Raw genomic sequence first — 14,171 nt, 5'->3', positions numbered from 1 at the left:
AATTTTCACAGGACTAGTTTCGATGGTTTTACCGAACCATCATCTTCAGCTGCAAAACCGCAAATGAACAAGATAGGAAATAATGTTTAGATAAGGTAAGAAAGCCTGGACAAGAATAAGCAAGTGGCGCCATCTGTTGGCGAAACCAGAACTAAAACATAATTTCTCTAAAAGCCGAAGGCAAATTTGGATTGGAATTAGGATCGTTAACTAGAACAGAAAGATTTTTATGAATGTGAAATGCCTCTAGAAAATCCAGTTCTCCAATGGAAGATGTTTTTTGAATAATTTTGGCAGCAGAAAAATTGAAAGTGTGATTTTCGGACCAACAATGTTGAGCAACAGAAGACTTCTGTGTTTCCTTTTTTCTAACATATGCCTCATGTTCTTTGACGCGAAATTTTAAGGCTCTCTTAGTTTGGCCAATGTAAATTAAACCGCACTGGCAAGGAATCCTATAAATACCCCAGGAATTCATATCCGGAATGGGGTCCTTGAGTATAGAAGTTGGAATTTTATTGATGGGAGAGTAAACAACCCGAAAGTTAAATTTCTGCAAAATATGTGCAACTTTATAGCAACTTTATAGCTATACAACAGAATTTTTATAATCTCCTAAAATAAGAGTGTGGCTTTTAGTGTGTTGAGATGAGAATTTTTTAACTGCTTGATTAATAATGTTGGGTGAAAAGCCCCTGTCAATAGCTATTGCTTTTAAATAATTTAGTTCTTCATCAAGGGCTAGTTTGGAGGAGCAAACTTGAAGAGCACGGAAAACATAGGAATAAAATGAAGCTAACTTTTGTTTAGTCGGATGACATGATTTAAAGTGTGGTGGAAGGCAAACCGATGAAGGTTTACGGTAAACTGTAGTACTGAAGTTGGATGTGTTACGTGTGACCAGAATGTCGAGAAACGGAAGAGAATTGCAAGTCTCAAGTTCAAAAGTGAACTGAATAGCAGGATCAATAGAATTCATTGTTGAAAGAACTCTATTTAAATCATCTTTATTACCTTCAAACAGGGTAAAAGTATCGTCTACGTAGCGGAACCATGCCGGGAAGTTTAAAGTTTCAAACAATTTTGATTCATAATAATGCATGTAGATATCAGCCAGGATGGGACTGAGGGGGCTTCCCATGGCTAATCCCTCAGTTTGCTTGTAATATTTATTTTGGAAAACAAAATGTGTTTGTTTCAAACAGAGTTGAGTGAGAGAAATTAGCTCATCAATTTCGATGCAAGAGAAATGAAATTCGCGAAGTCTGGTTTCTAGACATCTTAATGCACCCTCCACTGGGACATTGGTGAATAATGATTTTACATCAAAAGAAACCATGAGTAAATTACGAGGAGAAATGTTTTTAACCTTTTTTACAAACTCTATTGAATTTTTTATGGTGTAAATGTTATTGTCTAATAGAGTGGAAAATCTAGAAACCAAATATTTAGCTAATGAATACGAGGCAGTACCTAAATTTGATACAATAGGCCGGAAAGGAATACCACTTTTATGAATTTTGGGAAGGGCATATAATCTGGCACAATTCGCAACAGATGGGATAAGCGAACGTTTTAAGTTGCTTGAAATGATTTGCGAAGATTTGATCGCAGTTTTTATTTTGGATAAGTCCGAAGGTGAAGGATCTTTAGGGATCGGATTATATGGTCCTTCGTTTAAGAGTTTAGTGACACCATCGATGTAAGTGTTCTTATCCATGACGACTATCTGGCCACCTTTGTCGGCCTTTGAAACGACAATATCCGGGTTAGAATGAATCTCGCGCATTGTAGCTCTTTCTCTCGCAGTTAGATTTGGTTTCAAAGGTTTATTATTGAATTTCACATTATGAGCGATAAGATGCCTAATCATTTCTTTCTGTGAATCTGAAACTTTACTGAACTTGAAAGCTTTTTCGATAGGAGCCAAAATCTTTGGAATCGAGGGTTTACAGGTTTGTGAGAAGTTAAAATTATATTTTAGAATTCTCTCTTGTTCTTCTGAAAGACTAACATTAGAAATATTAACTATTGGCTTGATGTTTACAATGGGAAGATTTTTTGAACTACTTGAACTGGAAGACTGTAAAAGAAGTTTTTCGAATTTAACTGCAAGGGTGTTTTTATGACGGTTAACTGCATTCTCCGTTCTAGACCAAGACTTTTGTTCAAGGGCAGTGAATTTTGGATATGTTTTAGCGAGTTCCAGATGAAGCTTATAGAGTTCATGTTCAATTTTGGACAATTGTTGACGTGTATCCCTTATCACGGACCGAAGTAAGGCAAGTTTGCAATTTAACAGAATTCTTGAAACGCGACTCGAAGGTTTTTGATTAGATTTGATTTGAATAAAATTGGGGATCAATTTTTTACATTTACATTTAAGTAAAAAGTCAAGATGATTCAGGAATTTTTGCCGTTTCAGGCGTAATTTAGTGAAACGATTAACGGATGAAGGCATGATAAACAATGCAGAAAATCAAACTAAATTAACTGAGCAATAATAAAGTACACACAAAATAGCAGAAAAATCCCTCACTGAAATGAATAGAAAAACAAAATGTTTGTAAGCAAAATGCATGAAATCAGACAAGCAAAGCACAATATCCAAATGTACAAAACATAAACATAACTTGAAAATTGCAAAAATGTACTCACCGAAACTCCTACAATCACAAAATGGCGGCCACACCACGTGCAAAAAAGAAAGCAAAATGTAAGCCTGTTTGGGGCTTCTATAATTAAGACACAATAACACGCCGAATAAATACTAATTCAGAAGTCAAACAACAAAAATCAGCGTTAATTTACAAAATTTTCACAGGACTAGTTTCGATGGTTTTACCGAACCATCATCTTCAGCTGCAAAACCGCAAATGAACAAGATAGGAAATAATGTTTAGATAAGGTAAGAAAGCCTGGACAAGAATAAGCAAGTGGCGCCATCTGTTGGCGAAACCAGAACTAAAACATAATTTCTCTAAAAGCCGAAGGCAAATTTGGATTGGAATTAGGATCGTTAACTAGAACAGAAAGATTTTTATGAATGTGAAATGCCTCTAGAAAATCCAGTTCTCCAATGGAAGATGTTTTTTGAATAATTTTGGCAGCAGAAAAATTGAAAGTGTGATTTTCGGACCAACAATGTTGAGCAACAGAAGACTTCTGTGTTTCCTTTTTTCTAACATATGCCTCATGTTCTTTGACGCGAAATTTTAAGGCTCTCTTAGTTTGGCCAATGTAAATTAAACCGCACTGGCAAGGAATCCTATAAATACCCCAGGAATTCATATCCGGAATGGGGTCCTTGAGTATAGAAGTTGGAATTTTATTGATGGGAGAGTAAACAACCCGAAAGTTAAATTTCTGCAAAATATGTGCAACTTTATAGCAACTTTATAGCTATACAACAGAATTTTTATAATCTCCTAAAATAAGAGTGTGGCTTTTAGTGTGTTGAGATGAGAATTTTTTAACTGCTTGATTAATAATGTTGGGTGAAAAGCCCCTGTCAATAGCTATTGCTTTTAAATAATTTAGTTCTTCATCAAGGGCTAGTTTGGAGGAGCAAACTTGAAGAGCACGGAAAACATAGGAATAAAATGAAGCTAACTTTTGTTTAGTCGGATGACATGATTTAAAGTGTGGTGGAAGGCAAACCGATGAAGGTTTACGGTAAACTGTAGTACTGAAGTTGGATGTGTTACGTGTGACCAGAATGTCGAGAAACGGAAGAGAATTGCAAGTCTCAAGTTCAAAAGTGAACTGAATAGCAGGATCAATAGAATTCATTGTTGAAAGAACTCTATTTAAATCATCTTTATTACCTTCAAACAGGGTAAAAGTATCGTCTACGTAGCGGAACCATGCCGGGAAGTTTAAAGTTTCAAACAATTTTGATTCATAATAATGCATGTAGATATCAGCCAGGATGGGACTGAGGGGGCTTCCCATGGCTAATCCCTCAGTTTGCTTGTAATATTTATTTTGGAAAACAAAATGTGTTTGTTTCAAACAGAGTTGAGTGAGAGAAATTAGCTCATCAATTTCGATGCAAGAGAAATGAAATTCGCGAAGTCTGGTTTCTAGACATCTTAATGCACCCTCCACTGGGACATTGGTGAATAATGATTTTACATCAAAAGAAACCATGAGTAAATTACGAGGAGAAATGTTTTTAACCTTTTTTACAAACTCTATTGAATTTTTTATGGTGTAAATGTTATTGTCTAATAGAGTGGAAAATCTAGAAACTAAATATTTAGCTAATGAATACGAGGCAGTACCTAAATTTGATACAATAGGCCGGAAAGGAATACCACTTTTATGAATTTTGGGAAGGGCATATAATCTGGCACAATTCGCAACAGATGGGATAAGCGAACGTTTTAAGTTGCTTGAAATGATTTGCGAAGATTTGATCGCAGTTTTTATTTTGGATAAGTCCGAAGGTGAAGGATCTTTAGGGATCGGATTATATGGTCCTTCGTTTAAGAGTTTAGTGACACCATCGATGTAAGTGTTCTTATCCATGACGACTATCTGGCCACCTTTGTCGGCCTTTGAAACGACAATATCCGGGTTAGAATGAATCTCGCGCATTGTAGCTCTTTCTCTCGCAGTTAGATTTGGTTTCAAAGGTTTATTATTGAATTTCACATTATGAGCGATAAGATGCCTAATCATTTCTTTCTGTGAATCTGAAACTTTACTGAACTTGAAAGCTTTTTCGATAGGAGCCAAAATCTTTGGAATCGAGGGTTTACAGGTTTGTGAGAAGTTAAAATTATATTTTAGAATTCTCTCTTGTTCTTCTGAAAGACTAACATTAGAAATATTAACTATTGGCTTGATGTTTACAATGGGAAGATTTTTTGAACTACTTGAACTGGAAGACTGTAAAAGAAGTTTTTCGAATTTAACTGCAAGGGTGTTTTTATGACGGTTAACTGCATTCTCCGTTCTAGACCAAGACTTTTGTTCAAGGGCAGTGAATTTTGGATATGTTTTAGCGAGTTTCAGATGAAGCTTATAGAGTTCATGTTCAATTTTGGACAATTGTTGACGTGTATCCCTTATCACGGACCGAAGTAAGGCAAGTTTGCAATTTAACAGAATTCTTGAAACGCGACTCGAAGGTTTTTGATTAGATTTGATTTGAATAAAATTGGGGATCAATTTTTTACATTTACATTTAAGTAAAAAGTCAAGATGATTCAGGAATTTTTGCCGTTTCAGGCGTAATTTAGTGAAACGATTAACGGATGAAGGCATGATAAACAATGCAGAAAATCAAACTAAATTAACTGAGCAATAATAAAGTACACACAAAATAGCAGAAAAATCCCTCACTGAAATGAATAGAAAAACAAAATGTTTGTAAGCAAAATGCATGAAATCAGACAAGCAAAGCACAATATCCAAATGTACAAAACATAAACATAACTTGAAAATTGCAAAAATGTACTCACCGAAACTCTTACAATCACAAAATGGCGGCCACACCACGTGCAAAAAAGAAAGCAAAATGTAAGCCTGTTTGGGGCTTCTATAATTAAGACACAATAACACGCCGAATAAATACTAATTCAGAAGTCAAACAACAAAAATCAGCGTTAATTTACAAAATTTTCACAGGACTAGTTTCGATGGTTTTACCGAACCATCATCTTCAGCTGCAAAACCGCAAATGAACAAGATAGGAAATAATGTTTAGATAAGGTAAGAAAGCCTGGACAAGAATAAGCAAGTGGCGCCATCTGTTGGCGAAACCAGAACTAAAACATAATTTCTCTAAAAGCCGAAGGCAAATTTGGATTGGAATTAGGATCGTTAACTAGAACAGAAAGATTTTTATGAATGTGAAATGCCTCTAGAAAATCCAGTTCTCCAATGGAAGATGTTTTTTGAATAATTTTGGCAGCAGAAAAATTGAAAGTGTGATTTTCGGACCAACAATGTTGAGCAACAGAAGACTTCTGTGTTTCCTTTTTTCTAACATATGCCTCATGTTCTTTGACGCGAAATTTTAAGGCTCTCTTAGTTTGGCCAATGTAAATTAAACCGCACTGGCAAGGAATCCTATAAATACCCCAGGAATTCATATCCGGAATGGGGTCCTTGAGTATAGAAGTTGGAATTTTATTGATGGGAGAGTAAACAACCCGAAAGTTAAATTTCTGCAAAATATGTGCAACTTTATAGCTAATTGATGGAAAGAAGGGAATGACAACAGAATTTTTATAATCTCCTAAAATAAGAGTGTGGCTTTTAGTGTGTTGAGATGAGAATTTTTTAACTGCTTGATTAATAATGTTGGGTGAAAAGCCCCTGTCAATAGCTATTGCTTTTAAATAATTTAGTTCTTCATCAAGGGCTAGTTTGGAGGAGCAAACTTCAAGAGCACGGAAAACATAGGAATAAAATGAAGCTAACTTTTGTTTAGTCGGATGACATGATTTAAAGTGTGGTGGAAGGCAAACCGATGAAGGTTTACGGTAAACTGTAGTACTGAAGTTGGATGTGTTACGTGTGACCAGAATGTCGAGAAACGGAAGAGAATTGCAAGTCTCAAGTTCAAAAGTGAACTGAATAGCAGGATCAATAGAATTCATTGTTGAAAGAACTCTATTTAAATCATCTTTATTACCTTCAAACAGGGTAAAAGTATCGTCTACGTAGCGGAACCATGCCGGGAAGTTTAAAGTTTCAAACAATTTTGATTCATAATAATGCATGTAGATATCAGCCAGGATGGGACTGAGGGGGCTTCCCATGGCTAATCCCTCAGTTTGCTTGTAATATTTATTTTGGAAAACAAAATGTGTTTGTTTCAAACAGAGTTGAGTGAGAGAAATTAGCTCATCAATTTCGATGCAAGAGAAATGAAATTCGCGAAGTCTGGTTTCTAGACATCTTAATGCACCCTCCACTGGGACATTGGTGAATAATGATTTTACATCAAAAGAAACCATGAGTAAATTACGAGGAGAAATGTTTTTAACCTTTTTTACAAACTCTATTGAATTTTTTATGGTGTAAATGTTATTGTCTAATAGAGTGGAAAATCTAGAAACTAAATATTTAGCTAATGAATACGAGGCAGTACCTAAATTTGATACAATAGGCCGGAAAGGAATACCACTTTTATGAATTTTGGGAAGGGCATATAATCTGGCACAATTCGCAACAGATGGGATAAGCGAACGTTTTAAGTTGCTTGAAATGATTTGCGAAGATTTGATCGCAGTTTTTATTTTGGATAAGTCCGAAGGTGAAGGATCTTTAGGGATCGGATTATATGGTCCTTCGTTTAAGAGTTTAGTGACACCATCGATGTAAGTGTTCTTATCCATGACGACTATCTGGCCACCTTTGTCGGCCTTTGAAACGACAATATCCGGGTTAGAATGAATCTCGCGCATTGTAGCTCTTTCTCTCGCAGTTAGATTTGGTTTCAAAGGTTTATTATTGAATTTCACATTATGAGCGATAAGATGCCTAATCATTTCTTTCTGTGAATCTGAAACTTTACTGAACTTGAAAGCTTTTTCGATAGGAGCCAAAATCTTTGGAATCGAGGGTTTACAGGTTTGTGAGAAGTTAAAATTATATTTTAGAATTCTCTCTTGTTCTTCTGAAAGACTAACATTAGAAATATTAACTATTGGCTTGATGTTTACAATGGGAAGATTTTTTGAACTACTTGAACTGGAAGACTGTAAAAGAAGTTTTTCGAATTTAACTGCAAGGGTGTTTTTATGACGGTTAACTGCATTCTCCGTTCTAGACCAAGACTTTTGTTCAAGGGCAGTGAATTTTGGATATGTTTTAGCGAGTTCCAGATGAAGCTTATAGAGTTCATGTTCAATTTTGGACAATTGTTGACGTGTATCCCTTATCACGGACCGAAGTAAGGCAAGTTTGCAATTTAACAGAATTCTTGAAACGCGACTCGAAGGTTTTTGATTAGATTTGATTTGAATAAAATTGGGGATCAATTTTTTACATTTACATTTAAGTAAAAAGTCAAGATGATTCAGGAATTTTTGCCGTTTCAGGCGTAATTTAGTGAAACGATTAACGGATGAAGGCATGATAAACAATGCAGAAAATCAAACTAAATTAACTGAGCAATAATAAAGTACACACAAAATAGCAGAAAAATCCCTCACTGAAATGAATAGAAAAACAAAATGTTTGTAAGCAAAATGCATGAAATCAGACAAGCAAAGCACAATATCCAAATGTACAAAACATAAACATAACTTGAAAATTGCAAAAATGTACTCACCGAAACTCCTACAATCACAAAATGGCGGCCACACCACGTGCAAAAAAGAAAGCAAAATGTAAGCCTGTTTGGGGCTTCTATAATTAAGACACAATAACACGCCGAATAAATACTAATTCAGAAGTCAAACAACAAAAATCAGCGTTAATTTACAAAATTTTCACAGGACTAGTTTCGATGGTTTTACCGAACCATCATCTTCAGCTGCAAAACCGCAAATGAACAAGATAGGAAATAATGTTTAGATAAGGTAAGAAAGCCTGGACAAGAATAAGCAAGTGGCGCCATCTGTTGGCGAAACCAGAACTAAAACATAATTTCTCTAAAAGCCGAAGGCAAATTTGGATTGGAATTAGGATCGTTAACTAGAACAGAAAGATTTTTATGAATGTGAAATGCCTCTAGAAAATCCAGTTCTCCAATGGAAGATGTTTTTTGAATAATTTTGGCAGCAGAAAAATTGAAAGTGTGATTTTCGGACCAACAATGTTGAGCAACAGAAGACTTCTGTGTTTCCTTTTTTCTAACATATGCCTCATGTTCTTTGACGCGAAATTTTAAGGCTCTCTTAGTTTGGCCAATGTAAATTAAACCGCACTGGCAAGGAATCCTATAAATACCCCAGGAATTCATATCCGGAATGGGGTCCTTGAGTATAGAAGTTGGAATTTTATTGATGGGAGAGTAAACAACCCGAAAGTTAAATTTCTGCAAAATATGTGCAACTTTATAGCTAATTGATGGAAAGAAGGGAATGACAACAGAATTTTTATAATCTCCTAAAATAAGAGTGTGGCTTTTAGTGTGTTGAGATGAGAATTTTTTAACTGCTTGATTAATAATGTTGGGTGAAAAGCCCCTGTCAATAGCTATTGCTTTTAAATAATTTAGTTCTTCATCAAGGGCTAGTTTGGAGGAGCAAACTTCAAGAGCACGGAAAACATAGGAATAAAATGAAGCTAACTTTTGTTTAGTCGGATGACATGATTTAAAGTGTGGTGGAAGGCAAACCGATGAAGGTTTACGGTAAACTGTAGTACTGAAGTTGGATGTGTTACGTGTGACCAGAATGTCGAGAAACGGAAGAGAATTGCAAGTCTCAAGTTCAAAAGTGAACTGAATAGCAGGATCAATAGAATTCATTGTTGAAAGAACTCTATTTAAATCATCTTTATTACCTTCAAACAGGGTAAAAGTATCGTCTACGTAGCGGAACCATGCCGGGAAGTTTAAAGTTTCAAACAATTTTGATTCATAATAATGCATGTAGATATCAGCCAGGATGGGACTGAGGGGGCTTCCCATGGCTAATCCCTCAGTTTGCTTGTAATATTTATTTTGGAAAACAAAATGTGTTTGTTTCAAACAGAGTTGAGTGAGAGAAATTAGCTCATCAATTTCGATGCAAGAGAAATGAAATTCGCGAAGTCTGGTTTCTAGACATCTTAATGCACCCTCCACTGGGACATTGGTGAATAATTATTTTACATCAAAAGAAACCATGAGTAAATTACGAGGAGAAATGTTTTTAACCTTTTTTACAAACTCTATTGAATTTTTTATGGTGTAAATGTTATTGTCTAATAGAGTGGAAAATCTAGAAACTAAATATTTAGCTAATGAATACGAGGCAGTACCTAAATTTGATACAATAGGCCGGAAAGGAATACCACTTTTATGAATTTTGGGAAGGGCATATAATCTGGCACAATTCGCAACAGATGGGATAAGCGAACGTTTTAAGTTGCTTGAAATGATTTGCGAAGATTTGATCGCAGTTTTTATTTTGGATAAGTCCGAAGGTGAAGGATCTTTAGGGATCGGATTATATGGTCCTTCGTTTAAGAGTTTAGTGACACCATCGATGTAAGTGTTCTTATCCATGACGACTATCTGGCCACCTTTGTCGGCCTTTGAAACGACAATATCCGGGTTAGAATGAATCTCGCGCATTGTAGCTCTTTCTCTCGCAGTTAGATTTGGTTTCAAAGGTTTATTATTGAATTTCACATTATGAGCGATAAGATGCCTAATCATTTCTTTCTGTGAATCTGAAACTTTACTGAACTTGAAAGCTTTTTCGATAGGAGCCAAAATCTTTGGAATCGAGGGTTTACAGGTTTGTGAGAAGTTAAAATTATATTTTAGAATTCTCTCTTGTTCTTCTGAAAGACTAACATTAGAAATATTAACTATTGGCTTGATGTTTACAATGGGAAGATTTTTTGAACTACTTGAACTGGAAGACTGTAAAAGAAGTTTTTCGAATTTAACTGCAAGGGTGTTTTTATGACGGTTAACTGCATTCTCCGTTCTAGACCAAGACTTTTGTTCAAGGGCAGTGAATTTTGGATATGTTTTAGCGAGTTCCAGATGAAGCTTATAGAGTTCATGTTCAATTTTGGACAATTGTTGACGTGTATCCCTTATCACGGACCGAAGTAAGGCAAGTTTGCAATTTAACAGAATTCTTGAAACGCGACTCGAAGGTTTTTGATTAGATTTGATTTGAATAAAATTGGGGATCAATTTTTTACATTTACATTTAAGTAAAAAGTCAAGATGATTCAGGAATTTTTGCCGTTTCAGGCGTAATTTAGTGAAACGATTAACGGATGAAGGCATGATAAACAATGCAGAAAATCAAACTAAATTAACTGAGCAATAATAAAGTACACACAAAATAGCAGAAAAATCCCTCACTGAAATGAATAGAAAAACAAAATGTTTGTAAGCAAAATGCATGAAATCAGACAAGCAAAGCACAATATCCAAATGTACAAAACATAAACATAACTTGAAAATTGCAAAAATGTACTCACCGAAACTCCTACAATCACAAAATGGCGGCCACACCACGTGCAAAAAAGAAAGCAAAATGTAAGCCTGTTTGGGGCTTCTATAATTAAGACACAATAACACGCCGAATAAATACTAATTCAGAAGTCAAACAACAAAAATCAGCGTTAATTTACAAAATTTTCACAGGACTAGTTTCGATGGTTTTACCGAACCATCATCTTCAGCTGCAAAACCGCAAATGAACAAGATAGGAAATAATGTTTAGATAAGGTAAGAAAGCCTGGACAAGAATAAGCAAGTGGCGCCATCTGTTGGCGAAACCAGAACTAAAACATAATTTCTCTAAAAGCCGAAGGCAAATTTGGATTGGAATTAGGATCGTTAACTAGAACAGAAAGATTTTTATGAATGTGAAATGCCTCTAGAAAATCCAGTTCTCCAATGGAAGATGTTTTTTGAATAATTTTGGCAGCAGAAAAATTGAAAGTGTGATTTTCGGACCAACAATGTTGAGCAACAGAAGACTTCTGTGTTTCCTTTTTTCTAACATATGCCTCATGTTCTTTGACGCGAAATTTTAAGGCTCTCTTAGTTTGGCCAATGTAAATTAAACCGCACTGGCAAGGAATCCTATAAATACCCCAGGAATTCATATCCGGAATGGGGTCCTTGAGTATAGAAGTTGGAATTTTATTGATGGGAGAGTAAACAACCCGAAAGTTAAATTTCTGCAAAATATGTGCAACTTTATAGCTAATTGATGGAAAGAAGGGAATGACAACAGAATTTTTATAATCTCCTAAAATAAGAGTGTGGCTTTTAGTGTGTTGAGATGAGAATTTTTTAACTGCTTGATTAATAATGTTGGGTGAAAAGCCCCTGTCAATAGCTATTGCTTTTAAATAATTTAGTTCTTCATCAAGGGCTAGTTTGGAGGAGCAAACTTGAAGAGCACGGAAAACATAGGAATAAAATGAAGCTAACTTTTGTTTAGTCGGATGACATGATTTAAAGTGTGGTTATGATTAAGAGAGTTTCGGTGAGTACATTTTTGCAATTTTCAAGTTATGTTTGTTTTGTACATTTGGATATTGTGCTTTGCTTGTCTGATTTCATGCATTTTGCTTACAAACATTTTGTTTTTCTATTCATTTCAGTGAGGGATTTTTCTGCTATTTTGTGTGTACTTTATTATTGCTCAGTTAATTTAGTTTGATTTTCTGCATTGTTTATCATGCCTTCATCCGTTAATCGTTTCACTAAATTACGCCTGAAACGGCAAAAATTCCTGAATCATCTTGACTTTTTACTTAAATGTAAATGTAAAAAATTGATCCCCAATTTTATTCAAATCAAATCTAATCAAAAACCTTCGAGTCGCGTTTCAAGAATTCTGTTAAATTGCAAACTTGCCTTACTTCGGTCCGTGATAAGGGATACACGTCAACAATTGTCCAAAATTGAACATGAACTCTATAAGCTTCATCTGGAACTCGCTAAAACATATCCAAAATTCACTGCCCTTGAACAAAAGTCTTGGTCTAGAACGGAGAATGCAGTTAACCGTCATAAAAACACCCTTGCAGTTAAATTCGAAAAACTTCTTTTACAGTCTTCCAGTTCAAGTAGTTCAAAAAATCTTCCCATTGTAAACATCAAGCCAATAGTTAATATTTCTAATGTTAGTCTTTCAGAAGAACAAGAGAGAATTCTAAAATATAATTTTAACTTCTCACAAACCTGTAAACCCTCGATTCCAAAGATTTTGGCTCCTATCGAAAAAGCTTTCAAGTTCAGTAAAGTTTCAGATTCACAGAAAGAAATGATTAGGCATCTTATCGCTCATAATGTGAAATTCAATAATAAACCTTTGAAACCAAATCTAACTGCGAGAGAAAGAGCTACAATGCGCGAGATTCATTCTAACCCGGATATTGTCGTTTCAAAGGCCGACAAAGGTGGCCAGATAGTCGTCATGGATAAGAACACTTACATCGATGGTGTCACTAAACTCTTAAACGAAGGACCATATAATCCGATCCCTAAAGATCCTTCACCTTCGGACTTATCCAAAATAAAAACTGCGATCAAATCTTCGCAAATCATTTCAAGCAACTTAAAACGTTCGCTTATCCCATCTGTTGCGAATTGTGCCAGATTATATGCCCTTCCCAAAATTCATAAAAGTGGTATTCCTTTCCGGCCTATTGTATCAAATTTAGGTACTGCCTCGTATTCATTAGCTAAATATTTAGTTTCTAGATTTTCCACTCTATTAGACAATAACATTTACACCATAAAAAATTCAATAGAGTTTGTAAAAAAGGTTAAAAACATTTCTCCTCGTAATTTACTCATGGTTTCTTTTGATGTAAAATAATTATTCACCAATGTCCCAGTGGAGGGTGCATTAAGATGTCTAGAAACCAGACTTCGCGAATTTCATTTCTCTTGCATCGAAATTGATGAGCTAATTTCTCTCACTCAACTCTGTTTGAAACAAACACATTTTGTTTTCCAAAATAAATATTACAAGCAAACTGAGGGATTAGCCATGGGAAGCCCCCTCAGTCCCATCCTGGCTGATATCTACATGCATTATTATGAATCAAAATTGTTTGAAACTTTAAACTTCCCGGCATGGTTCCGCTACGTAGACGATACTTTTACCCTGTTTGAAGGTAATAAAGATGATTTAAATAGAGTTCTTTCAACAATGAATTCTATTGATCCTGCTATTCAGTTCACTTTTGAACTTGAGACTTGCAATTCTCTTCCGTTTCTCGACATTCTGGTCACACGTAACACATCCAACTTCAGTACTACAGTTTACCGTAAACCTTCATCGGTTTGCCTTCCACCACACTTTAAATCATGTCATCCGACTAAACAAAAGTTAGCTTCATTTTATTCCTATGTTTTCCGTGCTCTTGAAGTTTGCTCCTCCAAACTAGCCCTTGATGAAGAACTAAATTATTTAAAAGCAATAGCTATTGACAGGGGCTTTTCACCCAACATTATTAATCAAGCAGTTAAAAAATTCTCATCTCAACACACTAAAAGCCACACTCTTATT

General features: G+C 35.2%; 1 protein-coding gene across 1 annotated transcript in view; it reads left to right on the top strand.

Annotated features, from left to right (window-relative positions):
- The window catches only part of LOC118183732 (uncharacterized), a 174,187-nt gene that overhangs the window by 67,870 nt on the left and 92,146 nt on the right, over positions 1 to 14,171 (top strand). The window lies entirely within an intron of this gene.

This window comes from Stegodyphus dumicola, chromosome 3, assembly GCF_044657685.1.
Source record: "Stegodyphus dumicola isolate Sdum_Otavi_A_Nest chromosome 3, ASM4465768v1".
Lineage (NCBI taxonomy): Eukaryota > Metazoa > Arthropoda > Arachnida > Araneae > Eresidae > Stegodyphus > Stegodyphus dumicola.
This window is presented reverse-complemented; position numbering and strand designations above follow the sequence as displayed.